A 27,864-nucleotide genomic window follows, 5' to 3' on the forward strand; every position below is an offset into this window, starting at 1 on the left:
CCTCACTGAGCCCCTGTGTTCAGAGCAGTCAGCCTTCACCAGAGGTGTGAGAGAGGGATGAACAGTGTCATGTCTGGTGCCTCCAGGTGGTTAACCTGGTTTTGGGCTCCAGGAAGAAATGGTGGATGCAAACAGGCATGCAGCACAGCTGCTCTTGGGGTCCCTTGTACCAGAGGCTGGTGTCCTGGAGGATGCAGGTGGTTTGTGTTGGATCCTCAAGACATGAGTCTGTCAGATCTGCCATCCCGCAGGTGGTGGCTTCCAGCAACCTGCCCTCAAACTGAACTTAGATCAAGCTAGACTGTTCAGTCACAGAATCCTAGAATGGTTTGGGTTGGAAGGGATCTTACAGCTCATCCAGTTCCAGCTCCTGCTGCCACAGGCAGGGATACCTTCCACTAGACCAGGTTGCTCCAAGCCCTGTCCAACCTGGCCTTGAACACTGCCAGGGATGGGGCAGCCGCAGCTTCTCCGGGCAACCTGTGCCAGTGCCTCACCACCCTCACAGGGAAGAACTCTTCCTCAGATCCCATCTAAATCTCCCCTCTGTCAGTTTAAAGCCATTCTGCCTTGTCCTGTCTTTACCTGTCCTTGTCAAAAGTCCCTCTTCAGCTTGTCAGCCCTTTTAGGCACCGGAAGTGGCCCTAAGGTCTCCCAGGAGTTTTGTCTTCTCCAGGCTGAACAAGCCCAGCTCTCTCAGCCTGTCTCCATAGCAGAGGTGCTCCAGCTCTCGGAGCATCTTTGTGGCCTCTTCTGGACTCGCTCCAACAGCTCCACATCTCTCATGTGTTGGGGCCCCAGAGCTGGACACAGGACTGCAATGAAGGGTCTCACTAGAGTGCAACAGAGGGAGAGAATCCCCTCCCTCGACCTGCTGGTCACGCTGCTGGTGATGGTTGGTTTCTGGGCTGCAAGCACACACTGCCAGGTAATGGTGAGCTTCTCATCAAACACAACCAAGTCCTCAGGGCTGCTCTCAATCCAGTCTCCCCCAGCCTGTGTTTGTGCTTGGGATTGCCCTGATCCAGGTGCAGGATCTTGCACTTGTTGAACTTCATGAAGCTTGCATGGGCCTACCTCTCCAGCCTGTCCAGGTCCCTCTGCATGACATCCCTTGCCTCCATGCTCAGATTTTCTCCCTAAACCCACATCTGACCAGATGTCCACAGCTCCATGTTGTGGACAGCATCAAGCAGAACCAGGTCTTGGGCAACCCCTCGAGTACCTCACTGGAATTCAGAAGGACCATTTGTTGATTATTTTGATCATTTACCTCTCTTGGGCTGTTTTAAATGCATCTTTCCTAGATTAGAGTGAAATTCTTTCTACTGTCAGGAGTTTTGTGTTGCACTGTTCTAGCTCTGGTTAAATGGGCAGGAAAACCCTCCCCAGAATTTTTCTTCACGTCTGGCTTTCTCCATGCTGACAGTGTGCATCGCTCTATCGCTGTTCATAGCGAGTGCCCAGCTCTGCTTTTGTTTATTTATGTTTTTCTGAATTTGGGGGATTTTGCTCTGTTTTGAGGAATGCATTTGCAATGGGGAAGCGTCCCCTCTAGATGGCAGAAACGACAGCAGGAAAGTGCCGGGCCCTGCGCAACAGAAGGCAGAGGTGAAGGACACGGTGCTGGCCTCAGTCTGGTGGTCTGCAGCCACCGTGCGGGACCTGTGGTGCTGTCACCAGATGGAAATGCCCCGCTGCTGCCTGCTTAGGCCCACCACCAACACCCCGAGAGCTGCGTGGAGCCCAGCCTTCAGGGGTCCTGCCGGGAGAGGTGAGTGCACCTGGGAATGGGAAGGGACGATGCTTCAGCCATATGGAAAATGCAAGTAATTTAGATATCTGCATCCCCCTTTCATGGTGGTAACAGAGAGGAAAGTGCTAAATAACCCACCCTGTGCCGGGTGACCTGGTTTGAGTGGCTGTTGCTGTGTCTGACAGACTGAAGCAGCAAATGCCTGGATGCCTGGCGCTAATGTGAGGTGACGGCGTGGCTGTGGGGACAGAGATGGGTAGCAGAGTGACTGGGAGTGTGTTGCTGGAGCTGGGCTGCTTGCTGAGCAGGTGATGCAGCTGTGGAGCATCTCTCATGCATTGTTTTCAGGTGCTGTTGGGAGTGCCCCTCTTATGTTTGGTGTTTCGGAATGGCCATGCTGTGCACCTGATCTCGTAACTGGGTGGGTGAAGGCACCTGTTGAAATGAGTTTAATTCCTGCATCCTCAAAACCAGGATGTCTCTCTTATTGCATTTACAAACATAAATCCTCTTCTGGATCCATATTTTCAGTACTAGCTAGTTGGGAATGCAGCCATCCCTGGAGCAGACAAGGACCATGCTGAGCAGCACTGACGAATTTAGGGTCCTACACAGCCACAAATGGCAGCTCCCAGTGCTCAGTGTGGGGCTGGGATGGAGAAACCAGACGGTAGCAAAGCAAGGGACAGATGTCTCCTTACCGGGGTTCCCTGTGATTAAAGATGGTCCCCGAGGACCAGCATATTTCCTACCTAGGATGTGTTCCAGACAGGAAGGTGCTGAACATACCAGCCAAGAGGTTTAGAGCATTTTGGGGTGAAGGTGGAAAGCTAACATTGTCAAATGTGCTTCTGCTTAGCTGTCCCAACAGCCATTAAAAACCTCATCACCTTGTCTCATGGACCACAGGGATGAGCTTCTGCCCCTGAGGGTGGCTGTGATTCTGGCTGAGATGTTGGTCAGTTGCTCCATCTCGGGTACACCCAAGTGAAAGCATGGGCTTGCTCCTGGATTGCTTGTGGAAATGTCAGGAGAAAAAAAGGGATTTTATATATTCACTGTTCCTTCAGATTGGAATAATACTGGACAGATTTTAGCTTTTTTCAGCTCTGAAAGGTACTTTGGGAAGTGTGGAAGCACCTCATCCCACATCCCTGCAGGAGGATGATGCTGGGAGAGGAAGGCTCATCTGCATCAGTAGGATGTGTGGGATGAGGGAAGGCAACCCCCAAAGCCAATGCCCAGACCATCCTGGGGGAAGCCATGAAAGGCAGGAGCTGTATTCCAGGATAGCTTCAAGCAGCCCAAATTACCCCAAAGCCCATCTGCCTTGGCTCCTTCCAGCATCATGTCCCCTCCAATGATCCTACAGTCCAGAAGCTTGTCCTTGCCTTGGCTTTTCTTAGTATCTCTGTGCTTTTGGAGGCAGCTCTGATTTTCGAGCTTGCTTCCGTGCCACTGCAGAAAGGCACCGCAGGGCAGAAACGGCCTGGGAAATAATTGGGCACCCGGTGCATAAAATAAGCAACAAGGAAAAAAAAAAGTAGGGAATAACTGATTTTCTCGCTTGCCCATCAATGCCCAGCTCAGTCTGTGTGCGAGCTTCCAATTGCAAACACTGGGAGATATAATATACTGAGTGCTGAAGTGTGATGGGATATGCTCATGTTGGCGCACAGGGATGGTGTGTGATGGATAGGGCTGCGGCTTCAGCGACCTGAGTGCTGTCAGAAGTAGTTACTGGGGGAGAAAATCCTTATAGTGAGCCAGCCTAGGCTCCTTGCGTGTATTTATGACCTTCTGGAGAGGTGCAGCACATCAGTGGGGTTGGTGCTGGCTGGACCCAGCATAGCTGCAGAGTCTGAGGTCACCAGTTACAGCTCTTCTGGCAAATCCCATTATTTCCTATATCCGGTGCCTGCATTTCCATCGGTATGCAACAGACCTCTTCTAGGAAATCATCCAGCAGCCTGCATGGCCACAAAACGGAGCTGAGAGCCTTACTGCAAGCGATTCAGAGTCAACCCTCTCCCTGGGGTCACCCCTCCATCAAAGCTGCGGGGTGAGATCTGCTGGTGTTCCCTGACCCCCTGTGGAGCAAAATCCTCTGGCATATCGCAAGCCAAGTGAAGCCAGCTGACTTTGCACTGGAGCAGATGAGGATCGTGCCCCTGGGATCGGGGGCTTGGTGTGATGGGGAAGGAGGAATGCAGCCATGCCAGACTGTGGGCTTATTTGTAGGGCCTGCAGCTGAGACTGGTTTTATACCAGGTGATGTGCTCCTTGCCCAGGCATGCTGATGTCCTTTTCATGCTCTCCCGTAGGACAGCAAGGTGACCATCACATGCCCGCTGCTGCCTCACACTGAGACACCCACCAGCACCACCAGCACTGACAACAGGTAAGTCCTGCAGAACCCCAACAACTCATAACATTCCCTGGGTCTAACTGACCCTTATCGGGCCTGACCTGACTCTTGATGGCACCCCTTGGCCAGACATCGCTCCTCCAGGATGTGTTTTCCCTGACTGCACTGCTGCTGGAAAGCAAGCTGTGGGGGAGGATCGAGTTTTCTCTCTAGCACAGCGAGCTTCCCATTGGAACTTGGAGCTCCAAGGTGCTCATAGGAGTCATGCTGTCTCCGTCTCTGTCGGCTCTGTGAGAATAAGTGCTTCCCTGGCAGCAGGACTGGGAGCTGGGATGCGCCTGCCTTGCTGGGCACTGTATTTGGGTCAGCCTCATCGACTGGATGTGCAACTGTGTCATCCCTGGAGAGCGTGGGATGCCAATCCATAAACCTGACTGGCTCTGGATGGGGTGGCACGCACATGAGAAGCACCGGCTGAGGCAAAATGCCGGCACCAACACCGTGCTCCCCATTTCACGAGCTCAGCCCTGCTCCCAGGCTCCAAAAATGGGCAGAACCACAGGATATCCAGTACAGGCTCAGCTTTTTCCAACAATAGCAGCTGTGACTCCGCTCATCCAGGATGTGGCTCCAGCCCTGTAAATAGCCAGAAGCCATCTGCAATTCAGATTGTGTGCAGCGGCAACTGGTACAACTGGACGCTGGTGAAATTGGGGATACATCTCCTTCCTGACACCTGATTTCTCCCTCCCCAGGCACTAAAGGAGGGAGGAGCAAGATGTTTTCCTGGATTTTACTTTCCCTATCCTGGATGGATGCGAGGAGGTGATAAAATGAAGGCTGAAAAGGTGAAACAATGGTTCCCCAGTTGAACTTGCAAATATATATATATATATATATATATTATTTCGTCACCTCACAGAGGCCATTATTCTATTGAACTGGAGGCCTGGTCCAGTAGGCACAGGGAAGGGTGTAGCAGATGGAGCATCCATCCTCCCAGTGACCAGTCCTCAGTCCAGCATTCATTTGCAGATATTCCCTTGAAGCCCTAGGGGTTACTGCTCCTGTCAAGCAAGTCTTACTGATGGAAAGCAAAGCACCTTGATGGTGGGCATCCAGCTGCAGCGATGTCCCTGTCTCCGTAATGCAAAGCCAGCACAGAGGTGGTGGGGGCTGAGCCCTGCTGGGAAAACTCTCCAAAAACCCAAGTGCAATGCTTCAGTCCTCCGTGTTACAACCAGCAATGTGCTGAGCTAGATATACTGGGTATAGGCTGGGGAAAAAAAGGGGAGACTGATAATTTTTCCTGGTTGGAAGGAAGCTTGAGCTGGATCCCTTGCTTCTGAATGTGGTGGTGGTCCTACAGATGCCTCCTGGATGTGGCAGAGTGGACTGGAGAGCAAAAACAACCCCCAGTTTGAGGTGGAGAGGGGAGATTGGTGTCACTGCCCACGTAGGTGGAGTAATCGCTGTCCCCAGGGTGCCATAGCCAGCATCTGTGGGATGAAAGAGTTTGTCAGGCTGTTCCCCTGAGCAAGGAGGATGATCTTGTATGGTTCATTGATTCAGTATCTGATTGCTAATTATTACAGTAGCTTGACCTGTGGAGGCCAGCAAGCCATAATGCCTGCAGTTATCTCAGCCAGCATCCTTGTGGCCTCAAACCTAGGCTGAATGTCCCTTCTGCTCCCTCCCAAGTGCTTGCTTTCCAATTGCCACCCTGCCTCTGCCAGCATCCCCAGGGAGCAGCACAGCTCCAGCACAGCAGCTTTTCCACTTAATTTGCCTTTATGTATATTTGAATGTATTGCATTTTGGTTTATCCCATGTGCCCTCCAAAGCATGGGTGCTGCTGTTCCTTTGGGCCATCATATACTGCAGCTTCACCCCACTGGCTTTAGGACCTGCTCTCAGCCTGCAGATACCAGGGCTGGCATGTAGAGGCAAAAATACAACAGACAGCACTGCTGTGGGGGCATATCTGGGCTCTGCACTGGTTTCATTGCTGAAACCCAGCCTGATCCCCCTTGTCCTATCCACTGTGCCCATAGGGAAGGAACTTCACCAGTCTTCTTGCAGCACCTTCTGGTGTTTCTAAAGACAGGCAAAATCTCTTGTTGTGCCTTCTCATCGTCTTGGCTGCAGCAAAAGTGCTGCCTCTCTGGTCCCTGGGTGCCGCTGGAAAGAGTTTGGTCCTGTTTTCTCAACACTTTCCCATTTAATAGTTACATTTATGAACAAGGACTCCCCTGCTGTTCTCCAGCCTGACCAGACCGAGCTCAGCCTCTCCTTATGCATCCCATCCTCCAGCCCTGACCACCTTGGTGGCCACCACCAGACCCTCCCCAGGTCCTCAGTGTGCTTCTGTAATGGCTGCACTGGAAGGATTGCTATGAAATAACACCCAGAGCATCCCTCAGTTTGATCAGTGAGCCATTAACACCAGTTTTCAGCCCATCTTCACATGACTGCCATACCCCAGTGTATTTTCTCTAAGGTCCCATTTCCTTCCTTCCTTGTAGGAACCGCACACCAGGCAATAGCACAATGGTGTTGGCAAGGTCAATCTGAGCATCTCTCCTGTCCCTAGCTCTGTTATCCCAACCTAGGAGGGAAACAAAGTCTCCTGTTCCTATCCAGTCGTAGGATGAAGCCTTTTGGGAAATTGCAGAGTAGCAGAAGCTTCAGCCCGTACGAGTGACTGCATGCAGGAGCTGCGGCTCTGGAGGGGACAATGATGGCATTGAGCACGGGTGCTGAAACGCTGCTGTATTGTGCCTGGCAGAGAGATGCCCTGGAATAATCGCCTCTTCCTTGGCTTTGTTGCAGGGCTGTGGCCGGTTGCACTGCAGGGCTTCTCCTCCAGCAAAGGTCTCCGGTTATGCAGTGAAGACCTGCAGCTCAGGCACACCTCTTTTCCTGGCTGTGAAAGGTATGGCTCATCTAATCACCTCCTTACTGAGATGTGACTCTGGGGGTATCACCAGGAGAAAATGTGGATTTTGTGGGCAAAAGGATGATTTGTTCCTCATCCTGGGGGACTATGTCACTCTTTCACTGATCCTAGTAATATATTTTGTATAAATTGTATATATTATATATAGTGTATATAGTATATTTTTTATATATCACATGACATATAAAGTCAACATTGAGAGCTGTGCAGATTGTCTTATTTCATTTTACGCCTATAAAATGTTTTGTATAAAATAAGTGTTTAAGCTGCAGATATCCAACTCCACTTGGAGTCTGGGCAATCTCTTAAAATTTGGATCCAGGGCTTTGCTTGACACTGTTATTAACAAGGCTGAGCAAGACTTGACTCTGGGTCTGCGACAGTAAGCTGAGATTTTTTTGTTTTAGAAGCATACTTAAGGTTGTTTTCAAGTTGGGCACCTACAGAAGGGTTTTCCTAAATAGTAATCTTCTTGAAAACCTCTGATTTGCCTGAAGTTTTGGCTTGTGACTGTGTCAAGGGCAGCATCAGACACAGGAGCAAGCACTGCAGCGATGCCTCCCTTCTCCCCCGTCCTCCATCCCTGGGGCATCTTATGAGTTAATTTCCCCTTCTGGGAGCACATACCCCCTGAATGGTCAGCCAGGCTGCTTCCCAGCTGGTTCATCCCCTAGAGCAGCTGGAGAGAAGAAAACCACTTGAAAAGTTAAATAAGAGGATGAAAACTTGGCTGCCTCATTCAGCTGTGCTGTGGAGCAAGGATATCCCTTCTCCTTAAAAACAGGAAAAACAAGTTACTTTGAGGAGTTGCACATGGTGGGTGCTACTTGGGGGACATGCATGGGGTCCCTGTAGGATTAGGAGATTCAAGAACCCCCAAATTGGAAAGCTTTAGAGCCACCTTCATACTGGATTTGCTAAATTTTGGAAGGGGTTCTTTAGCTGTAGCGAGCAAAACCTTGCTGATTTGGACTCCTGGAAGCCAAATTTCACCTCGCAGCATGGGGCCTTTAAGGAAAATATCAATTATTGTGAGATCAGCCATAAAATCATGCAAGCTGGCAAGTGAAGGAACAGAGAACGTGCCAAAGGTTGTAGCCTCTGGTTGGGGGCAGTTATTTAATCCCTGCTTGTTGTGTTTGAGTGTGGGGTAACATCACCCCCTCTTAGGCTGGACACCTGCATGGGGACAAAACTCTGGGACACAGCAGAAGGGGCTAGGATAGGGGGATAATGTCCCCTCTGTCCCCTTCCAGCTGTTATCCATAGGGCAGTGTGATGCTTCCAGCTGTGCCCCCCCCCATAAGGCAGTGCTGGGAAGGGAGCAGGGGGATGAAGAGGGGCTGGGATGGAGCTGGCAGGGGAGTCCTCAACCAGCATAAAATACTAAGAATGTAAAATCTGAGCAACAGGAGCTGCTTTGGGCTGTTGACTTTGCCATAAACATAATGGGGGGATGTTTTTGCTGCTGCTGCAGTGTTACCACTCTAGCTGCAGGGACAGATTGAGTTTGCAGCTGACTTGCCTTTCTGCTTCACCTGTGTTTGAACAGAAATGAAAAGAAACTCCAAATGAGAAGGAAGCATTTCTTTATCCTATGGCAGCACCTCCACTTCCTGCCTTCCCTCTCCTGCTCCAAGGAGCTCTCTTTCTGCTATTATTAGCCCTAACCCTTGGATAACTTGATTTTCCCCTAAGCACTCCTCTTGGCTCCTGGAAGCATTGCTGCGGTCTCATTTTTTCTGGTCTTTCTTTGAGCGCTTTTAAGGAAATAAAAACTAAAAGGGAAGCGAAGGAGATCCTGGTGAACAATGGGTCTGCAGCGTCACACTTGGAGGAGCTCTCCCGTCTTGGGACGCTTCCCCGGTGGACGTCTCCACGTCAGCGTCTCCAGGCTGGTGCGGCGGGAAGAGCTGGGTTTGAAGGGGCGGGAGGGAGGAGAAGCGCTGCAGCAGGGACGGGACGGGACGCGACGCTGCCTGTGGCTGTGTGCACCGCGGCGGGGAAGGATGGGACGCTTTTGGAAGGGACTGAGCCCAGCATTCTCCGTATGTTACCTTCTGGTTCGGTTTGTTTCGCTGCTTCCCCCCCCTCCACTTTACTTTGGTATTTTGCCGATGGTTTTCCTTGGCTGCTTTCCTGGCGCCTTGCAGACCCCCACCCTCTGCTTTGACCCACCTCTGCTCCTGCTCTCCCCTGCTCTTCATTCTCTGTCCTTTCCCCATCACTTGGGTGGGGAGCGCGTTTACCATGACATTACAGTGTTCATGTATTGCCTTTCCTGCCGGTGGTAAGAGACATAACATCCCTATTTGGCATCAGTTTGTGCACATTTTGTCAGCATAAATCATCCCCCGTCGCACAGGGCAGTGCAAATCTGTCTCCTGTGAGTCTGGGATTAAACCACTGATAGTTTGGCTTTTTCCTGGTGGAAAACCCTATGAGCTCTTGGACCTTCTGGCCAGTCCCCCTCCTGAACCTCCCCCCCATCTCAGGCCACCAGAGGTGGGGAAAGGAAGACACTTTGGGGTCTGTTTTCCCTGCTAGTCCTTCTCTCGGTCCCTTGGGTTACATTTCTGACATTTGTGCTTGCACTGAAAATCTTGGGGTCTGCAGCCTGCTTGCTCTTGGAGCATTGGATTAGGTGGTACATGCTTGTCCTTCAAGAGCTGGTCTTTGAAGACCAGGCACAGGCGCCTGCAGGAGCTCACCCCAGCAGAAGATGCAGTTTTGCAGCTGGTGTCTCTAACCCGTGGACAAAAGGTCCATTGATAAGTTTATGTTGTGTGTTAGGTGCTTTTGTATTGTTTTCTCAATACTATCCAAGGATGTCAGCACACTTTTCATCCTCGCATCTCAAACCACTTCACAAAGGAATTCTCTCCTGCACAGCTGAGGAAACTGAGGCATGAGGAGGGCAGTGGCTCAGCAGCATCACCACCAGTGGGAGCTGAACCTGCTCCTTGGTGGACTCATCTTCTTGGCCACCAGCCTTCCTTGAGAGAAAACTCTCCCGTTGGATACCAAACACACAGGATGCTCCTCTGGAGTGGGATATCCTCCAGCTTGTATCCCCCATCGACAACTCTAGGTCCTTAGGGGCTTTTGACAAGGGCATGTAGGGATAGGACAAGGGGGAATGGTTTTATTCCCCTTATGATAGAGGGGAGATTTAGATGAGATCTGAGAAAGAAGCTCTTCTCTGTGAGGGTGGTGTGACACTGGCACAGGTTGCCCAGAGGAGTTGTGGCTGCCCCATCCCTGGCAGTGTTCAAGGCCAGGTTGGACGTGGTTTGGAGCAACCTGGTCTAGTGGAAGGTGTCCTTGCCTGTGGCAGGAGGTTGGAACTGAGTGTTCTTTAAGGTCCCTTCCACCCCAAACTATTCTGTGATTCTATGAATCTCACGTAGAGATGCTGTTGCATTTCCATAGCCTTTTTTGGCTCCATCCTCAATAAAACCCTAGTATCTTCCTTGTGACCTTTAGCGACATCCCTCCTGCCTCTAGATTGCTGGTACAGTTGTTAGCAGGCTTGGTTGCAACCACAATTTGTCCAAAGGGATCCCCTGAGAGTGGGGCTGGAAGGGCCTCTCGAGCTCTCCTGGTCCATACTGTGCTCCATGTGTGGAAGGAGGGCTTTTCTCTCTCTCATATGGTGGGAGCTCCGTCTCCTCCCATTCCAAAATGCCCTTTCCAGCTGTACCAAGCACAGGAGCTTGGCTTATAAATTCTTTTAAGTTGTGCTTAATGGGACAGGGCTGTGTCCTCTCCTGGCAGGGAGTGAGCAAACATCCCCCTATCTCAAACAGAGGGAAAGAGTCCCTTGAGTCATAAGAGGCCACAGGCAGCTGCTTCTTTCACCCAAGTTACCTTGCAGTGCCACAGGAGGGCAATCCGTCCTGTGTACAAAGTCTCCTTAGAAAGTCAGAGGAAGGAAATCCAGTTTAATCCTGCTCAAGTGAGTCAGGGGCGGGTGGGAACTGGAGGAAGGGGTATGTCGCTGATGGGGAATCTGCGCCTCGTATTCTCCTGCAGGCTCTGAGAGCTGTGTCTGAGACAATCCTTGGGTGCTGTCCAAGACTGAAATGCCAGGAGAGTTTTTTCAGTGTGTGTAATAAGGAAACCCCTCCTTCCTCAGCAATGCACTGTGGAGGTGGATCACAGCACACAGCGTGCACAGTATTCCTGCAGGTCCCAGTGCTGCGGAGGACTCTCCTCACCCGTAACTTGCAGCTTGTTTGGAGCTCTTCCACCAAGGTTCATCCAACAAGCCCAAGAGTCATTTCTAAGGCTGCAAAGCTCCCTTTGACCTGGTGTGTTTCTTGGAGATCTTGGTGGCTGGTCCTATAAATCACAGTGGTTTCTGCTCCCTGCTGCCAGGAAAAGAGAAAATAAAGGAGTTTGTGTGGGTTGCTGCACTCCAGCAGTGCAACACTGGGCTGTAGCAGTAGAGGACAGGGAACACAGGTAGAAAAGGAGGAGCCTTGTCCCATGCTGTGGCGGGGGGGGGTTGAAACTAGATGATCTTAAGGTCCTTTCCAACTGTAACTATTCTATGATTCTATAAAATAATTAAGGCATATGGGGTAAATTGCTACTTCACTTCTAACTTTGCTCTGCTGATTGTTGTCCAGCAGGACTCTGGTCCTTGCTACAGAGCTGCTCCCCAGCCAGTTCCCACTGTCCTGTGTCTTTTTCCCCATAGAGGCCACCATTCCATTCTGCCTTTGCTCTGTTGAACTTCACCTGGGTCGCACCAGCCCGTTTCTCCAGCCTGCTGAGGTCCCCCAACACAGCAGCACTGCACCTCTTATCCATCCACTGCTCCCCTCAACTGGACTAGCCCCAGACTTGGTCCCATCACCTTGGCCCCAGTCATCATCCCTGGGGGATGCCACCATCAGTGGCCTCTGCTGCGAGGGGAACTGGCAGTGCCAGGGGTGACAGGGTGTCTCTGTGGGGGCCAGGACTGTGTTGGGATCATGAGGCTCTATTTTCTGGGTGAATTTACACACCATTTCAACAGAGACAAGACCCATTTCAACATAGCAAGGACTGAGGGATTTCAGCATCTTCCAAGGCTGTGTTTCTGCTTTGCTTTGTTATTTCTGACCCTTTTTAATACCCTCTTAAACACGTTTGGCAAAGAGCTTTACAAGCATCTCCTCTATGCAAAGTGCCTTTCGAATACAAGGTAGAGGCCAGCAAGGCAGCAAAACACAGATGGCACATGCAAACCCACCAGCAGGCTGCTGGCAGGATGTAAATGGACAAAATCACAGGAAAACAGGCCAGAAACACAGTGATGTTCCAGCCCAGTGGGTTGGCCACAGTGGGGACCAAGCTGTGTTTCTGGGCTGTTTTCCCTTGACTTTGTCCATTGATGCTGAAGCTGGCGATGATGCTTCAGCCCAGCACTGAGTATCTTTGGGTGCTTCAATCTCTTGTCCATGGGACCCCCCGGCCCAATGCACAGTTAATCCATGACCCCAGATGACATTCCTGACCTGTTTCAGCCTGGAGAACGCCCTGCCGTGCGTGCGGAAGCCTCTGCTTTGGAAACCTGACGTTGGTTCAAATGTGAGCTTGAGCCAAATCCCTCCAGGCACGTTTTTATCATCCCCTTTTCTTCCTGCCGGGGACAATGGTATTTATTGCACAGTGCTCTGCCCAGCCCTTTCCTCTGCGCTCCCAGGCAGAAATAGTTAACCAGGTTCACTAAGAAATGAATGTCCTCGTTTCCTTTCCAGGGCAGGCAGCTCCCCACTGCCTCCCCCCTGCCCGTCTCTCTGCTCAGCGCCCTGGGGAGGAGCTGCTATCTAGTGACATGATGCAAGAGCAGGCGATGTCTCGATGTCTGGCTCACTCTGGCAGTGTTTTGGTGACCCGGTGGCCTGTGCAAGCACTGCCAGGTCCCCTGGGGCTTTCTGCAGCACGAGAGCAGCCGTTTGCTCTCCTCTTGTGATCGGTGGGACAGGAGGACCTCGTGGCTTTAGGGAAGATGTGAGCCAGCCGTGGGTCTGGAGAGTTTCAAGTCAAAACAGATGAAGCTAATGAAAAGAAAGCAATGCCGGGGAAGAGGGGAGGAGGGAGAGAAAACATGATGCCACAGGCATTGCAAAACAATCCCTTCTGTGGATAAAACCTCATTTGATAGCATTGCTTCTCCATTGTGGTTGGGTCCCCCAGGGAAGGGGAGACCACTGGGGACAGCACCCTGTGCTGACCCCAGCACACAGACTCCACAGGCTGCACATGGGACACCCTGGGCTGGTTTTGGTTGCCCACATGTTTAGTGTCATCCAAGATGCCATAAGCTATTATTTTTGCTGGGGCTGTGAGGAAGGCTGCTGGCTCACACAATGCTCCAGCTGCCAGAGAAGGGTTATACAGTGGTAGGCAGAAGCTGCTCAGTGCCTGTGTAGCCACTTCTCTAAAGGCACCCAGAGGAAGGCTGCCTTTCTATGGGACTTTGTTGCATGCTTGGTGAGGCTTTGCAGGAGGTGGTCATGCTCAGGCTCCAAACTCCCTGGACAAAGCATTCTTCACGCTGCGGGGCCAGGGGCAGATGGCAAGGTCAGCCGTAGCTTCAGCTCCTGGTTGAGTGGACCGAGAGGTTTACACAGGATGTACATGGTGTTTGGTGGAGCTTGAGACATCCCATCCCAGTCGAGGCATGGAGACCTGGGACATCATCCCCAGGGTGGTGAGATGGACTTTGTGGACTGGCATTTTGAGAGAGGGGAAGGACCGCTGTGCCTTCTCCTTTGGCACCAGCCTTGGAGGTGGCCCATGATTAATGCCAGTCATGCTGCAGCACTGCTGATCTCTTCAGCAGGTGGGACCCACAGCAAAGAGACCAGAGCTGGGGCTGGTCCCTGTACGGGGGCTGCTCCAGACTTCCCTCTTCTCAGATGTCTGGGTTGCTTTAGGGTTGATTGAAACTGTTTCTCCTTGGAGATCAGAGGAAGCCCGGTGGCAAATGCGGAGGTTTTGAGTCTCCTTCAGTCCTCAAGGTCTGCATGAGCTGTGGGGGTCCATGGGGCACTTGTGAAGCTGATTTGCAAGATAATCTTACTCTGAGCTGTTAGAGCAGGGAGGGATGCCCTGGAAAACAGGAAGAGATGGATGCAGCTAGGCCAGAAGAAAGGCAGGGAAAAGCAGGCAGCTTTCTGCAGGAAATACTGTGTCTAATGGCAAACACAGGCAAGGTTTTATGCGCTGGACAGGACACATGTGGGTGTGGGACTCATTTACTTGAGTGCTCCATGAGTGGAGCTCACCCTGAGATCCCGAGGTGTAAGGATGAGGAGGAAGCTCTGCTGTGCAGTGTGGGGGGGGTGCATGCATTGCATATCTCTCTTTCTCCCAGAGCCTCCTGGGCAGCCTATGGCATGTTTTTAACTATTCCATAGCATTCTAATAGTTCTAGTAAGGGTGAGCTCTGATGCAGGATTTATAGGGAGTGTTTTTACAGTGTTTATGTTGGCAGGCTGTAGTTTATGGTACGGTTTGAAATATTCACTGAAACCTCTTATCACCAAAGCTTAAAAGCAACAGAGTGCTGATGAAAGTCCTGCACTAGTTGGAGAAGGGATGAATTAGGGTTCAGGCTGCACAGAAGTTGTGCAAAATGCTTGGCTCCTGCCTGGCTCAGCCTGCAGTCCCCATGGGGAAGGAGAGATGATTTCACCCATCAGCATGGCATGGATCCATCCAGGTTTAGCCATTATGCCAGTGAAGACTGGCACTGACAGAGCCAGACTGACGCCTGGGGCTCCCATCCATGCTCACGCTCAAGCTGGTCAGCAGATGCAAGAGGCACCAGCTTGAGAAACCTCCAAAAGCGATTTCTGAAATGTGCTTTTTTAAACACTCAAACCAGCACATCCATGCACTCAGGTATGAGGCAATACCTTGTGCTGGTGTTAAAAACGCAGCTGGCTTCTATTCCCATCGCTCCTCTCACTGTGCCATTGCTAGGATTTCAGTGGCACATCTCATGTTTTAGCAAAATCAGTGACTTGAGTGTGATCCTATCAGCACCTGTGGGATTTGGAGTACTCCATGCTCACAAATGTTTCACAAAGGCCATCCTCCTGCTCCTCCAGTGTTTTCCACTAAAGGGCGGGACTGTCCCTCTCACATTATACCTGCAGTCAAAGTCTGAGAGTATGAAACTTCTTCAGATGCCAGCAGTGGGTTATCTCAGAGCATAATGAAGCAATGTGTCCACATTTCCTCCTCCAGCCTCCTCATGGGTGCTAAGGAGAAGTGGGTGAACAGTGGGGTGCAAGCAGCACCTTTTGATGGGGTGGATATCTTAAAAAGTAGTTATAAACATAAACTATTGGGGAAGAGTTGCAGGAGGATACTGTCACATTTTGGACAGGGTGTGCTCTGGCCTCCTGGTTCCTGAGAGCATTTAGTGACATGTAGAGGAGCAGAGAGAAGAGATGGAAACTGAGCTCTGTCCCAGAGCAGCCCTCAGAGTGCAGGTAGATGTTGAGCTCAGGCTCCAACGAGGGCTGAACACTCAAATTTAGGTGACTAAATCCCACCCAAGTGCCTTAAAAACAGTCTTGGAGGATATAACAAGAGATCTTTTGAGGAGAAGCCACTACGCTGCACGTGGTCCTGCCTCCACATCACTCCACAATTGCTCCATACCCCTGCAACATTCTTCCTAGAAACATGCACTGGACTCCCCTTCCAGGCAAAAGGGCACTTTATTCCCGTTAGTTAGGAAAGATCCTTTCTTTAGACATCCTAGTTGATGTACTGGTACATCAGCTGGGCACTGGTGAGGCCTCACCTTGAATCCTGTGTTCAGTTCTGGGCCCCTCACTACAAGAAAGACATTGAGGTGCTGAAGCAGGTCCAGAGAAGGGCAACAAAGCTGGTGAAGGGTCTGGAGCACAAGTGTGATGAGGAACTGCTGAGGGAACTGGGGTTGTTCAGTCTGGAGAAGGGCAGGCTCAGGGGGGACCTTACCACTCTCTACAACAGCCTGAAAGAAGGATGGAGCAAGGTGCAATTGGTCTCTTCTCCCAGGTGACAAGCAGTAGGACAAGAGGAAATGGCCTCAAGCCATGTCAGGGGAGGTTTAGATTGGATATTAGGAGAACTCTCCCTGCAGAGAGGGTGATCAGGCATTGGAACAGGCTGCCTGGGAGATGGTGGAGTCACCATTCCTGGAAGTGTTCAGAAACCGTGTTGATGTGGCCCTCAGTGACATGGTTTAGTTGTGGTCATTGCAGTCCTAGGGTAATGGTTGGACTTGATCTCAAAGGCCTTTTCCATCTTGTTGGTTCTATGATTCTATGTAAAGTACCAGGTATATCCTATTAGGTGTATCCTGCTAGGTGCATCCTGCTAGATGTATCCTACTAGAAAGGGAGGGAGAGAAAGCCACAGGATTAGAGGCATGTCTACATGCCTAGAAAATGGTAAATTTGGTTGAAACTGATTTAGTGGAGCAGGCAGCCTTCTATTTTAAGAGATTTCTGATCTCACTCAATCTGCACTGCACAGATCAAAAAAAACCCTGAAAACACACAAAACACCACATTTCCTATTCCTATCCGCCCCCCCCCGCTTTTGCTATTGGCAGTAAAACTTTGGCTGGTCTGTGTGAACCTCTATTAACCTGTGGCCTGTGCTAATGTGCTAGTAGAGAGACAAGCCTTACAGTAGGAGAGTCCATCCTGCTGTTATTCCTTGTAATGAGAAGCTTCCAAATCCCAAGCCAAAAAAAATATTTGTAGCCAAAGCAGGGGCTGCCTGGAGGGAGCTGCAGCAGGCAGGAACGCTCCTGCCACTGGGCAGGAGGTGACATCATCCAGATTCCTTTGCTGAGGAATGTGGGATTTGTTTCTTCCCTGCCAGTAATTGCTTTTCAAAAACAGATCTGTCCAGGGATGCATGTTTCACCTTACCTTCCACTGCACAGCAGAGAGCCTGAAAGCTCTCCTGTTCCCCTTCTCTTCCATGGCATTAATGGGGCTGTTGTGTGGACAGGCACGAAACAGGATGAAATTGGTCAAATCGCAGGTAAAAGCACCAGAAACTCTGTAAGTGGGAGTTGTACAGAATTCTGGACAGAGACTGGAGGTGGCAGGATGGAGCAATGACTTCTCCTTGAGGCTGGCCAGGATGGGGCTGAGTATGTGTGTGGACTTTGCGTCTGCACTGCTCTGTAGTGACCCCATTTCTTGGCCCTGTGAAGCCCACTGACCACTTGTTTTTTTGAATGCAGGACTTCAGTGTGATGACTAAAGAGTAAGGACTTGATGGTCCTTATTGGTCCCAACTTGTGATATTATGATTCCATGACTGGAATAGATATGCTGATATGCAGAGCATTCTGGTTAGTCTGGTAGTGCTAACTCTTAAAGTTTAATTCCCCCTCCATGCAGCCCTTGGCTTCACTCTTGGATTGAGTATCCCCTCTCCCGTCCCTTGAGCTTAAGCCCCTCCAACCCTGACTCTTCATTAGCTCAAACTTCAGCAAACACCACTAGAAATTAAAACTGGTTGCTAACGTTCACATGTCATCAGCACTTCCACCAGCATCAGTGATGGTAAAGGGGTCAGTTCCTGTGGGATGAGGACTGCTGCCGTCATTTCAATAGGTGGAACTAGGTGTAGTTCAGCTGCCCCCATTATGAGTCCAGCAGGGTGATTTAGTGGTTGGAAAGGCACAGAGGTTTTTGCTCTCAGTGCCTGAAAGAGGATGGCTGGCAGGAAACAAAAGCACTGCTCTCCAAGGCAGGGGTGGCTTTGCTCCTGTACTGATCCTTGAATTTTCCACCAGGTTGTGGAAATTCTTGGCTATTACATCTGGACAATTAAATCAAGAGCAGAAAAGAAGAGCTCCGGCCAAAGGAGAAAACCCACTTGGTCAGCTGAAATTTTGAAACAGGGATGGAGTGAGGGCCTCTGGATGGACAGCAGCAGATGAAAGGCTGTCTGGGATCTGGATCTGCGGTCCTAAAAGTGGTGTGATGTGATATTAGGTGTGCTAGGAGAAGGCCTAATCATTTTTGGAGAGAGCAGCACTGGTAAAAGCAGTGTGGAAGGATGCAAAGCAGAGCCTGGCATCATAGCGTAGCAATGCAATGATGTTTTTTTGAGGGTGTAGGTGGAAGAGACACATCTAAGCAGCAGGCAATGATGTAGTTGGTTGGAGTCAAGTCCCACATGGGACAGGGCAGCAGTGCCATGGGAGAGACCCTCTGTGAAACCTCCTGGGCTTGGTTTGGATATTATCTTCTACCAGGCAAATCTCTTCCCTTGTCATGTCTCAGACATCCTCCATCACAGGGATGTGTCTGGTACTAGTGATCAGGGCTCATGGTTTGCAGGACTCTTACTGCTCAACAGAAGGCAAAAACTTATTGCCCTTGTGCTGTTGCCTTTGGGAGAAGTGGAAATAGGGTTGTCCTGCTCATTTCTGTCTGGAGTCACCCTAGAGACAGCAGAGAGTTGGCTGAGCAGCACTGATGTGGGCTCCAGAGGGTTGACGTGAAGGCTCCCAGGCTTTGAGCTCAGTATGGGCCCAAAAAGCAGCCTGGGAAAGAAGACGGTGGATGAAGATATGCTTTCAGATGATGCAAGGAATCTCACAGGCTCCGTATTAATCATGGCTTAGTGAGTTGTGTTCCACAAGTCAGATGTGGTACTCTGCTCCCCTGGCTCCAGCTCCTTATGGCTGCACACATGGCCCACAGGGCTCTACCTTGTCTGTCTCTGTGCAGACCAATCCATCTTAAAGCAACACTGCAGAATGTTATCTGGGGTTTTGATTCATGTTCCTTAAGTTGTTGCCTCTTAATCTTTCTCAGATGGTGTTGTGGTTTCTTATTTATTTCTGTCTGGAGGCTAAAGGGAGGATGACTTGGAGAGGAAGGGAGGGAAAGAACTGGAAATGGAAAGAGTGAATTTTCAAGAAGAGCCTCCCAGAACTTCATCTTCTTTCTCCAGCTTCTGGTAATGGCCAGGTCACTGCAGCTATTCACTCCAGAAGATTTCCAGGGGCGTTCCGGGAATACTGAAACATGGTGGACTGGGTGCCCAGCCAGTGACCACCACCAGAGCCACAGCAAAGGGGATGAACCTCAGTGGGCCAGCAGCAAACCTAGGTTTGTCCTGATAGCTGCTTGTAGGTCAGAGACTCTGACTTGGCATTTCCAAGGGCTATTTATTGCAAAGTGAAGGAGGAACAGGGCTTTTTTTTTGATTTTGCACCCTCATTCCATGGCATTTCCCATACTTTTTACATCTTTAAATTTAGCAATGTTCCCATTAGCAGAGGATGCTAAACCCGGCAGAGAGTATGGAAGAAATGTGAGCAGAAGACTGGGAGACTGAAACAGGGCTTGTTCCATGTCATGGGGGGATTTTAGTATTGTTACAGATTAAACTGTGACTCTAGCATTCTCAGTGTTGCAACTCTAGCCTCACAGTGGTGCTTCATGCATCCCTGCATGGAAACCAGACAGATCCGTTGTATGGGGATGTTTGACCCCTACACAAGCCCTAGTGATGCCAGGGGTACCTGCTCTGACAGTGAGAGCCCAGTGCATCCCAGTGGGTGGTGCAGTTTGGTGTGAGCCAGGTAGCATGCCCCTGAGCCACTCACTTCTCTAGCAAAACCTGCACCCATGTGCCTGGTGCTCTCTTGGGAAGATATCTACCTTCAGGACCAGTCTATTGTATCAGCAAAGAGAAAAACCTTATGCGGCTGCCTGCTTGTCTTGGTTGTGGATCAGCCCCAAGCACTGAGGCATCGTTGGCTCAGACCCATGGCCCTGCACCTCCATGAGCTACAGAGAATCCCCTGTGTAACAGGCGTGGAAGGGCTGTCCACCTCTTCCTCCTGCATCTCCCTTCCTTCCCCTTCCGCCTCAACATGCTCATTCATAAAAAAATATCTGTTGGATGGACATGGGGAGAGGAATTAGTGTTGCCGCGTTGTTTCCCACGTATTGGCCAAGGGAGGTTGTAGGCTCAGAGGGTTTTTATCTTTGTTTTCACAGCTGGATTTGATATTACCCTTTCATCTCTCCAGCTTTTAATTGCTGCTCGCTCCCCAGAGTAGCCCATTGCAAAGCAGCTTATGCATGCATTTTGGAACATAACCTGCTGCTGGCTTCCTGGGGGACAGCTTCCCTGTGCCTGTCCGCCTTGAGACCGATAATCTGCACAGTCCTGTGTGTTCATCAAGGATCAAGAATGTAAGAGATTATGCTCCCCTGCAGCAGTGGCCGCACAGTGGGTCCTGTGGCTGGGATGGCAAAGCTGCAGGGGGGAAGGTGCCATCTCATGGGGGTCCTCTCAGAGCACCTGGCTGCAGCCCATATCTCATGCCTCCTTCCCCCCAGCATCATGTGGGGTGAAGGCAACTGGGTAGCAGGGACCAGCTTGATCTGTTCTTTGGTAGGAGGGGAAATGCAACAAGGCTGGAGGGTCTCTGCCTTAGTCCTATGCATGAGGTATGATGGGACTATGCCAAGCCCTCAGGCTCATGGTCCCAACCTAGAGACATCATGGGTTGAGGGGTGCTGTAGGGATTGGTGATGGTGGTTTACGGATTGGTGGTGGTGTAGGGTTTTGTCACATTGGTGTAGGGTTTGGTGGAGTTAGCATATGGTGTAATACTCATGTGGGGCTTGGTGGTATTTGGTTTGGTGGTGCTGATGTACAGTTGGGCAGTGCTTGCGTAGGGTTTGGTGGTGGTGGTGTAGGTTTTGGACAGTTGCATGCCCATCACAGCAGACAGGCAGGTGTATGCTCATGCCCAGTGTGGTGGAGGGGATGGAGAAGGTGCTGCCAGCACCACACTACATGCCCAAGGGCTTGGTTCTCTTGGTTGCTGCAGATGTCAGAGTCAACCTTTGTTTTGAGCATCGGCATGGCCTAGGACCAGATGGGACTGGCTCTGTTCCCACCTGGATACCAGCCTGAGGGCATCCTCTCCACCCCAATCTACCTGTAGAGCAAAAGGTGGGATACTGAGTCAGTTCCTCCAGTCCTGTGAGCTCTGGGGACAAAATGACACGTGGTGTCCCTTCTTGGCATCCAGATATGAGGCATGAGCTGCTGACCTCTCCAGTGTCAGTGGGTGGAGGCCCACCTATGTAAACACGTCCAGGAAGGCTCCCGTTCCTTTCCCGCCCCGTGCTTGCCTTCGGATCAGACCGGCCAGCCTCTGCTGATGCTCCCGTCCCCAGGGCTCCCGGGGAAGGTATTGTACCGCTCACCCGATACCGGGCACTCCTCTGAGCATTTCTCACTCATCCTCCTCTCTTCTGCATGTAAAAGTGACTATGTAATTATCTCTGGGTGTAATTGCCTAAGTGGTTATCTAAATATTTACTGGTGATACTGGTGTAGTGAAATATCTTGGTGAGCAGAGTGCAGACCTGCTCTGGTCATGCTGGGAACCCAGCCAGAAGGGTAGGAAAGCACTTGTAGTAATAACATTTCCTTTTTTTTCTTTACTTTCTGCTTTGCCTGTTATCGAAGAACAGTTGGCAAGAGCGTGTCCAGCATATTTGTTTCCTTATTTATCATGTTCGAGTCCCTCTCTCTTCCCAGTTAACTATGTTTAAATCTTATTAGTAATGGAAAACTGGGCCATAAAGTCACATCCAAGTGTCTGATATTTTTGCTTTGGTGTTTGGTTTCTTGTCTTCAAGATCTCTCTTTGGGGGACGTTAGATTTTTTTACCATGAGGGGCAGGCTGGTGTCCAGGTGGGCAGGGCTGAGCTTAGGAGTGATCTGGGGTGGCAGGTCTGCAGCACAGAGTTTATCTGGGAGAGAGTGGGATGGGTTTATGCAGCAGAGGGAGAGGTTTAGTAGTCATCCGCAGCCCTTTTCTCCATTTGCGTAACACTTGGACCATGGAGTAGCCTCACTGTTACGGCTCTATCTGACCTGGCAAGTCAGAGGCTCCTCCAAAGCCTGAGAGTCCTCGAAAAGACTGAGAAATAGATGCCATGGCAGTGAGTGCTAGGATCTGCAGAGAGGTTTGGTGTCTTAGGCATTCTGGTTCAGATAAGATTTTGTCTTATCTTACAAGTTCTGCTCCCTGAGCTTCACCTCAGTCCTGCATGCAGGCCACTTGCTGAGGTGCTGGATGATGATTTAGGAGACGAGCATTATGTTCTTGGTAGAGCAGGATGCAGAGCAGGATTTAGCACCCAGAACAAAGTACCTTAAATCTGCTCACAAGCATAGCAACTCCTCCAAATCACCCCCACATAGTCTTAAACCACACTTTGTTTAAAGCAGTAAGGCATGCATTCTTCCCCAAGAACAGTGTAGGGCAGGTCATGGTGTACAGCCAAGACTGTAGGACAGAGCATCCTGAGAATCAGGTAAAGCATGGACCTGATTTAGATACCTGGGCTGCATCTTGTGGGTCCTGTTCCTGCACCAATTTGTGGGGCACTTGTTCACTGTAATCTCCTGTCCTTGTTAGAGTTGAGACATGAATCCTCTTAACCTCCACTTTTGTTGGCAAATTACAGATATTTTTGTGGTGGTAAAGAAATTAAGATAACTTTGGATCCAGTTCTCATGCTGGGCTTCTCCCGTACTCAGGGATGAAAGAAACTTCCACTAAATCCCCAATCCAGAGCCTTCTTCCCTATTGCACTGTCATTTGGGAAGGTGGATGTCAGACCAGGATCAAGGCTGAACCTATAGGGCTGAGTCTTTGGCAAATGGGGCCATAGTTTGTGGTGGGTTGCACTGTCCTTTACTACTAGCGGCAAAAGCGCCCTTCAGTCAGAGCCAAGGGCAGTGGCAGGATCTCCCTGAGTTGCTCCAACCCATATAAACCTGGTAGGATTTAAATCCTGGTGCAAGAGTCCACCCTGAGGGTTATGTGCAATGGGGCTGGTTGAACATCACCACCCTGGCCAGGTGTGTACAATTTGTCCCACCTATTGCAGTGGTTGTCCCCATGTCTTAAATGAGGCATGTGATGACAGAGATGACACTATCATTTTTCTCCCTGAAACTGCTGCAAAGAAAGTAAAATAAAGAAAACTCTCAGAGTCAGCAGCTTGCCTGTACGGTTGTGAAATATTTTCCACAAGAAAAAACAAAACTGTCTGTATTTGCAGGTATTTGTAAGAGGGGTTGGTGAGGAAACCTAAAGGAGGTGCTGAGCATGTCCTGCTTTCTTTGTGTGGATCTCCAGAGGACACAAATGCTCTACCTTTGCTTTGTGGGGCGTCTGTCTGTACCCTCAAGCTGCGTCTAAGATGTTCATTCCTATACAGAGTTGCTGCCTGCTCCCATGCCCTTCCTCTCACTGACACTATGAATATGGTTTTCACACAGCTGAAAAATAAGGGAAAATGTTCCTCCCGTCCTCCCAGAGTGAGCCAGGGACCTCACCCAGCAGCTCTTGAATGGAGCCCAGAAGCCATGGCTGAGCTCCCAACCTCTCTTCCCACTCCCGTCTCTCCTGCCCCCTTTTCCTGGGGCTCTTCCAAGCTCCCTCCTAATACACCATCACTGTCCATCCACAGGTGTTAGGGAAAAAGGGAAAAAAAGAAAAAGCCCCACACCTTTCTGGACCAGCCAAAAATGTGTCTGCTTGACTTTTTCCAATTGTTCCCGCATCTTTCCCATGCACCCTGACCTTTTTCCTCTGCCCCTGCTCTTATTAATGCACCGCTGGTCAGTGAACTGCAGATGGAGGAGTGGCCGTGTGGGCAACAGGAGGTGATGTGCCGTGAACTTTTGCACGGCCGTTTTTGCCATCAGAGGATGGATTTCCTCTGATTTTCATTGGGTTTTATAGTTAGTACAAGTTCAAGAAGGTCTACAACAAGTCAAGCCTGGCTTGGCTTCACAGGGTTGTGCTGCAGCCAGCCATGGCTGGCAATGAGGGCTGGAAAGTTTATTGCTTCCTGTTATGGGAGCTCGGGATGCTGCGATGGGTTTGCAGGGAGGACATGGGTAGCACTAATACCAGGGACAACCCCAGTGGGTGCGGTTGGAGGTGGCCTTTTATTCCCATTGCTTCTCCAGCTACTTCAGGAAAGGGAAGCAAATAGAGAAGGGAATAATTGCTTGATTTGACCTCTGACTATTGAGGTAGATGCTTTCTTTGGAGCAGGAACAGACACAGGGAAAAATGCTATAAAGGGCTTTGCTGAGCCACATCCCCAGGGCTTTCCATGAGTCTCCTCTTCCTACCTTTTGGTGTCAGCCCGTGTTATCTCACCAGCCTGAAAACTTCAGGAGAAAGGTTCCTGTCAGAAAACATGTGTGGTTTTGTAAACACTGAGATTTATCTCAAGAATGTGTCCATCACAGCAAAATGTTCAGCTAGGAAGGGCTGGGATAAACCACGTCTGGTCTCCAGCCCAGGTTTAAAATGCTTCCTCTGTGCTTTTGTACTTGAGAATTGAAATCTTACTGTTATTTAACCATATCAGGGGTTTTTTTTGGCCCTCTTCAAAGTGAAGTGCTTTTATCTTTCCACAGTCGTCAGTCAATGATACCCAAAGGAAACATTTTGCTGTTTTTCAACAGAAATGGTTGTCCCTTCATTCTGCTAACAGCATTGGCTTTTTGCTCCAGTCACAAACCAGTGCAAACCTAGCAGAATTTTTGCTTTCTGACCTATCTTCTGGGCTGAGGCACACCTGTGGGACAGATTTCATGGCCATTCAGAGCCAGAGTTAACATTTGCAAAGTACATGAAGAAAGCAGCTTTCACCTCATTTTCAAACACCCCTACATTATGCAGCCAAAATCCCCACGGGCTTTGGAAAAATGTGTGAGACCAGATTTTATCCATTTGTTCCTTGCAAAAGCCAGAGAACAACCGCAGCACCCTAATCCAGATCAGAACCTTCTTGAGTTCATCCAACAAGAAGAGCTGGATGCAGAAAAAAATGAACTTGATGATGAATAGGTAGAGACCTTGTTTCTCTGTCATTCAAATGGCAGATTTGCACTGGGGTTGTCATCACCACTGTCCTGAAAAGCCCACACAGAGGTTTGCAATGAAGCAGATTTTAGCAACAGGCACTGGCTCAGCTTTTTCTGCAGCGTGTGAATTGCTGGTTTTTTTTTTTTAAGGCAGTAAAGGTTTTGGCTGTGTTCTTATGATGCAAGCCCTGATTAATCCCAAATTTTGGAAAATGCCCAAAGCTTTGGGTGAAACAGGAGGAGGCCATGAAGATGCTGCGAGGGTGAAGCACCTCTACTAAGGAAACAGGCTGAGAGAGCTGGGCTTGTTCAGCCTGGAGAAGGCTCTGGGGAGATCTTAGAGCAGCTTCCAGTGCCTAAAAAGGGGCTGACAAGAAAGCCGGAATGGGTCTTGGCCAGTGTGGCTGAGTGAAGCAGCACAGTGGCCATTCCCACCTGGTCCTTCCTGTCTCTGCAACACAGCTCCTGAATGGGTCCTCCAGACATTCACAGTTGGCCTCGATACCATCAGCCATAAATGGTGTTGCTGGTTCAGATACTGTTTCATGAGGAAATGGGTTGTTTGTGTGGCTGGGAACAGGAGCTATTGCAAGGCATGGTCCTTCCACCCACAAACCCAAGTCCTATCCCAGTACATTGCTGAAAGGTGCTGGCCTGTCCCAGAGCACCTTAATACACAAGACATGGCTCTGTGTCCCAGTAGAACTCCCAAGCCCAGCCAGCACATCACCAGGGCAATGACACAGCTTGGGTCCCTGGGCTGCTGAAGGCTCTGGAGACTCCAGGCATGACATTGCTTCCTGGGTCTTGTTTTGAAAAGCAGGCTTGCCATTTGAACAAAGATGTGTGTCTTAATTTCATTTAGTTTTCAAACTGATTGAATTAAATATGAAAGGTGAAAATCAGAGAAGAAAATGAACTGCTGGTACAATACAGTACAAAGCTTTATAGATCTGTGTTCACAGTGGATAACTATGGGTGCTACTCATCAGTGACATAGAAAGGAGACATTATACCAGTTCTCATTATCACTAGTGACAGCACTTATTTACTCTAGTAGAACATCTAAGAGAGGTATAGATCACTAATCCAAAACACAAGTGGTGACTGGGTGGAGAGGTGACTTGGAGACATGACTCCCAGCAGCAGCCAGAATCATACAAGGCTTCAGCATATCAATTCCCCTTCTGTCTCTGCCATCTTTTATTCCCTTTTCTCAATGCTAAGCAGTAAATGGAGGACATGGGTAGGTCAGGAGTGAAAAGGTTCATATTACTGTTTTAGAAAAGCTCTATTTGCACTCCAGGGTCTTCCTTGGGAGCAAGAAAACAGAAACTGTGTGCATGATCCTGCCATCCTCTGTTATTACCCATGCAACAAAGGTTTTAGCATTCACACAAGCTGTCTGGACAGTGAAAACCCATCTAAAGCATGCAGGAGAAAATGCATAGGTCGGGCTCTATCTACCCTTCTGGATTCCTTCCCTGGGCGATGGTTTGACCCATGGGTGATGGTTTGCTGATGGGAACCACTCAATCCGACAATGTGCAATGGCCAGACCTGCTGTGCAGGAGGCTGGAACAGGAGCAGATGTTGCTTGGCTTGCCTGGAGCACACATGCCCCCAGAAAACTTCCACCAGACCAGATTGCTGTGTTTATAAATAACCCACGCAGTTAGAAAGCAAAGGGCCTGGAAACACTGCATGACCGGGACAGGGACCATGCTGAGCTGCCTTTTATCTCTAAGTTGCTGCCCACAATCCTGCAGAGCCTGGAAGTTGTTCTCAGCTAGTTATTTTTAAGTAACTAATATTACTTCTCTGCAGCTCCATCCTGCGCCAGCTGCAGCGGGTGGAAGTTTCACCACACTTCTTCAATGGGAATGAGACCTCGGTGTCCATCCCTCAGGTCTGATGGATCTCATAGGTCTTGTCTTTAAGAAGCATATGGTGTGACATGTGCTGAAGATATGGGGTCCCGGCCTGAGGGGGTGCACACCCAAGAACTACCTAGTGGCCCCTGTGGAGGTGACCGCAGGGTGACCCACTGAAGACTTGCAGACCCATGTGGGCAAGGAGGTCACTGCCCTGGCATGCTGGAGGCCAGACCTAACCCCAGAACATGCAGGGGTAATGTGGCTTCAGCTTGCTGCATGTTTGCTTCCCCTCAGAAGGGTGCCAATGGGAAATCTCTATGGAGGCTTAGAGATATCTCCTCCAGACCTGGTGCTCTCCTCTGAAACCAACTCCCTCCCTCCCTCTCTTCTTTGAGAGTGCAAGCTTTGTTGGTGTGCTGTGGGCTTAAGTTGATGCATGCAGCAAGGATTGTGGTAATTTAGCTTCCTTAGAAGCTTAATCCTCTGAAATAAACCTGATTTCCCTAGTGTGACATATATCCCCAAGGGTGTGTTCATCCCTACACCTAACTCAGCTGATGCGGCTTTTCCACTTCCCTATCACAGATGTGTACTTCCAAACAGTGAATTAACTTATCACTGTGTGTAAGTATATAGTTTGTAACTTAAAACCTTGAGGAAAATGACTGTACTATTTCCAGAAATGCCAGCCCCCTGGGAGACTCCATTAGATGTCACGGAATTCTGTTACCCAGACAAGCTCTGGCATCAGCAGAGGCTCACACACTCCTTGGCTCTTGCAGAGCAGCTTTCTGCAGTATAGCTGAAGTGTTAACCAGCGTGCAGCAGTACAGGAGCTGCTGTTGCTTGCAAGAGCACTGATGTGAGATGCTTCAGTGAGCAGGAATTGCCCCTCCGTTGCCCTTTGGGGGTCTTTAGGAAAACAGAGGTCTGACAGCGGGG

At 50.0% G+C, this 27,864-nt stretch overlaps 2 protein-coding genes across 4 annotated transcripts in view; one reads left to right on the forward strand and one right to left on the reverse strand.

Moving 5' to 3' along the window:
* The window catches only part of LOC134156151 (5-beta-cholestane-3-alpha,7-alpha-diol 12-alpha-hydroxylase), a 540,007-nt gene that overhangs the window by 258,414 nt on the left and 253,729 nt on the right, over positions 1–27,864 (reverse strand). The gene's annotated exons all lie outside the window — the stretch shown is intronic.
* Positions 1,580–27,864, forward strand: part of GJC2 (gap junction protein gamma 2) — a 38,221-nt gene continuing 11,936 nt past the window's right edge. Inside the window, exons 1-3 of one of the 3 annotated variants that reach the window (XM_062603961.1) lie at positions 1,580–1,774; positions 4,081–4,157; positions 6,957–7,059. The gene's annotated coding sequence lies outside the window, so the exon portion shown is untranslated. Of the gene's footprint in view, positions 1,775–4,080; positions 4,158–6,956; positions 7,060–8,994; positions 9,132–21,237; positions 21,332–27,864 lie in introns of those variants that run through there. The other 2 variants (XM_062603962.1, XM_062603963.1) reach the window with 2 other exon arrangements.

The sequence above is a fragment of the Pezoporus occidentalis genome, unplaced genomic scaffold, assembly GCF_034315485.1.
Source record: "Pezoporus occidentalis ecotype Australia unplaced genomic scaffold, CSIRO_AGI_Poc_V1 ctg82, whole genome shotgun sequence".
NCBI lineage: Eukaryota > Metazoa > Chordata > Aves > Psittaciformes > Psittacidae > Pezoporus > Pezoporus occidentalis.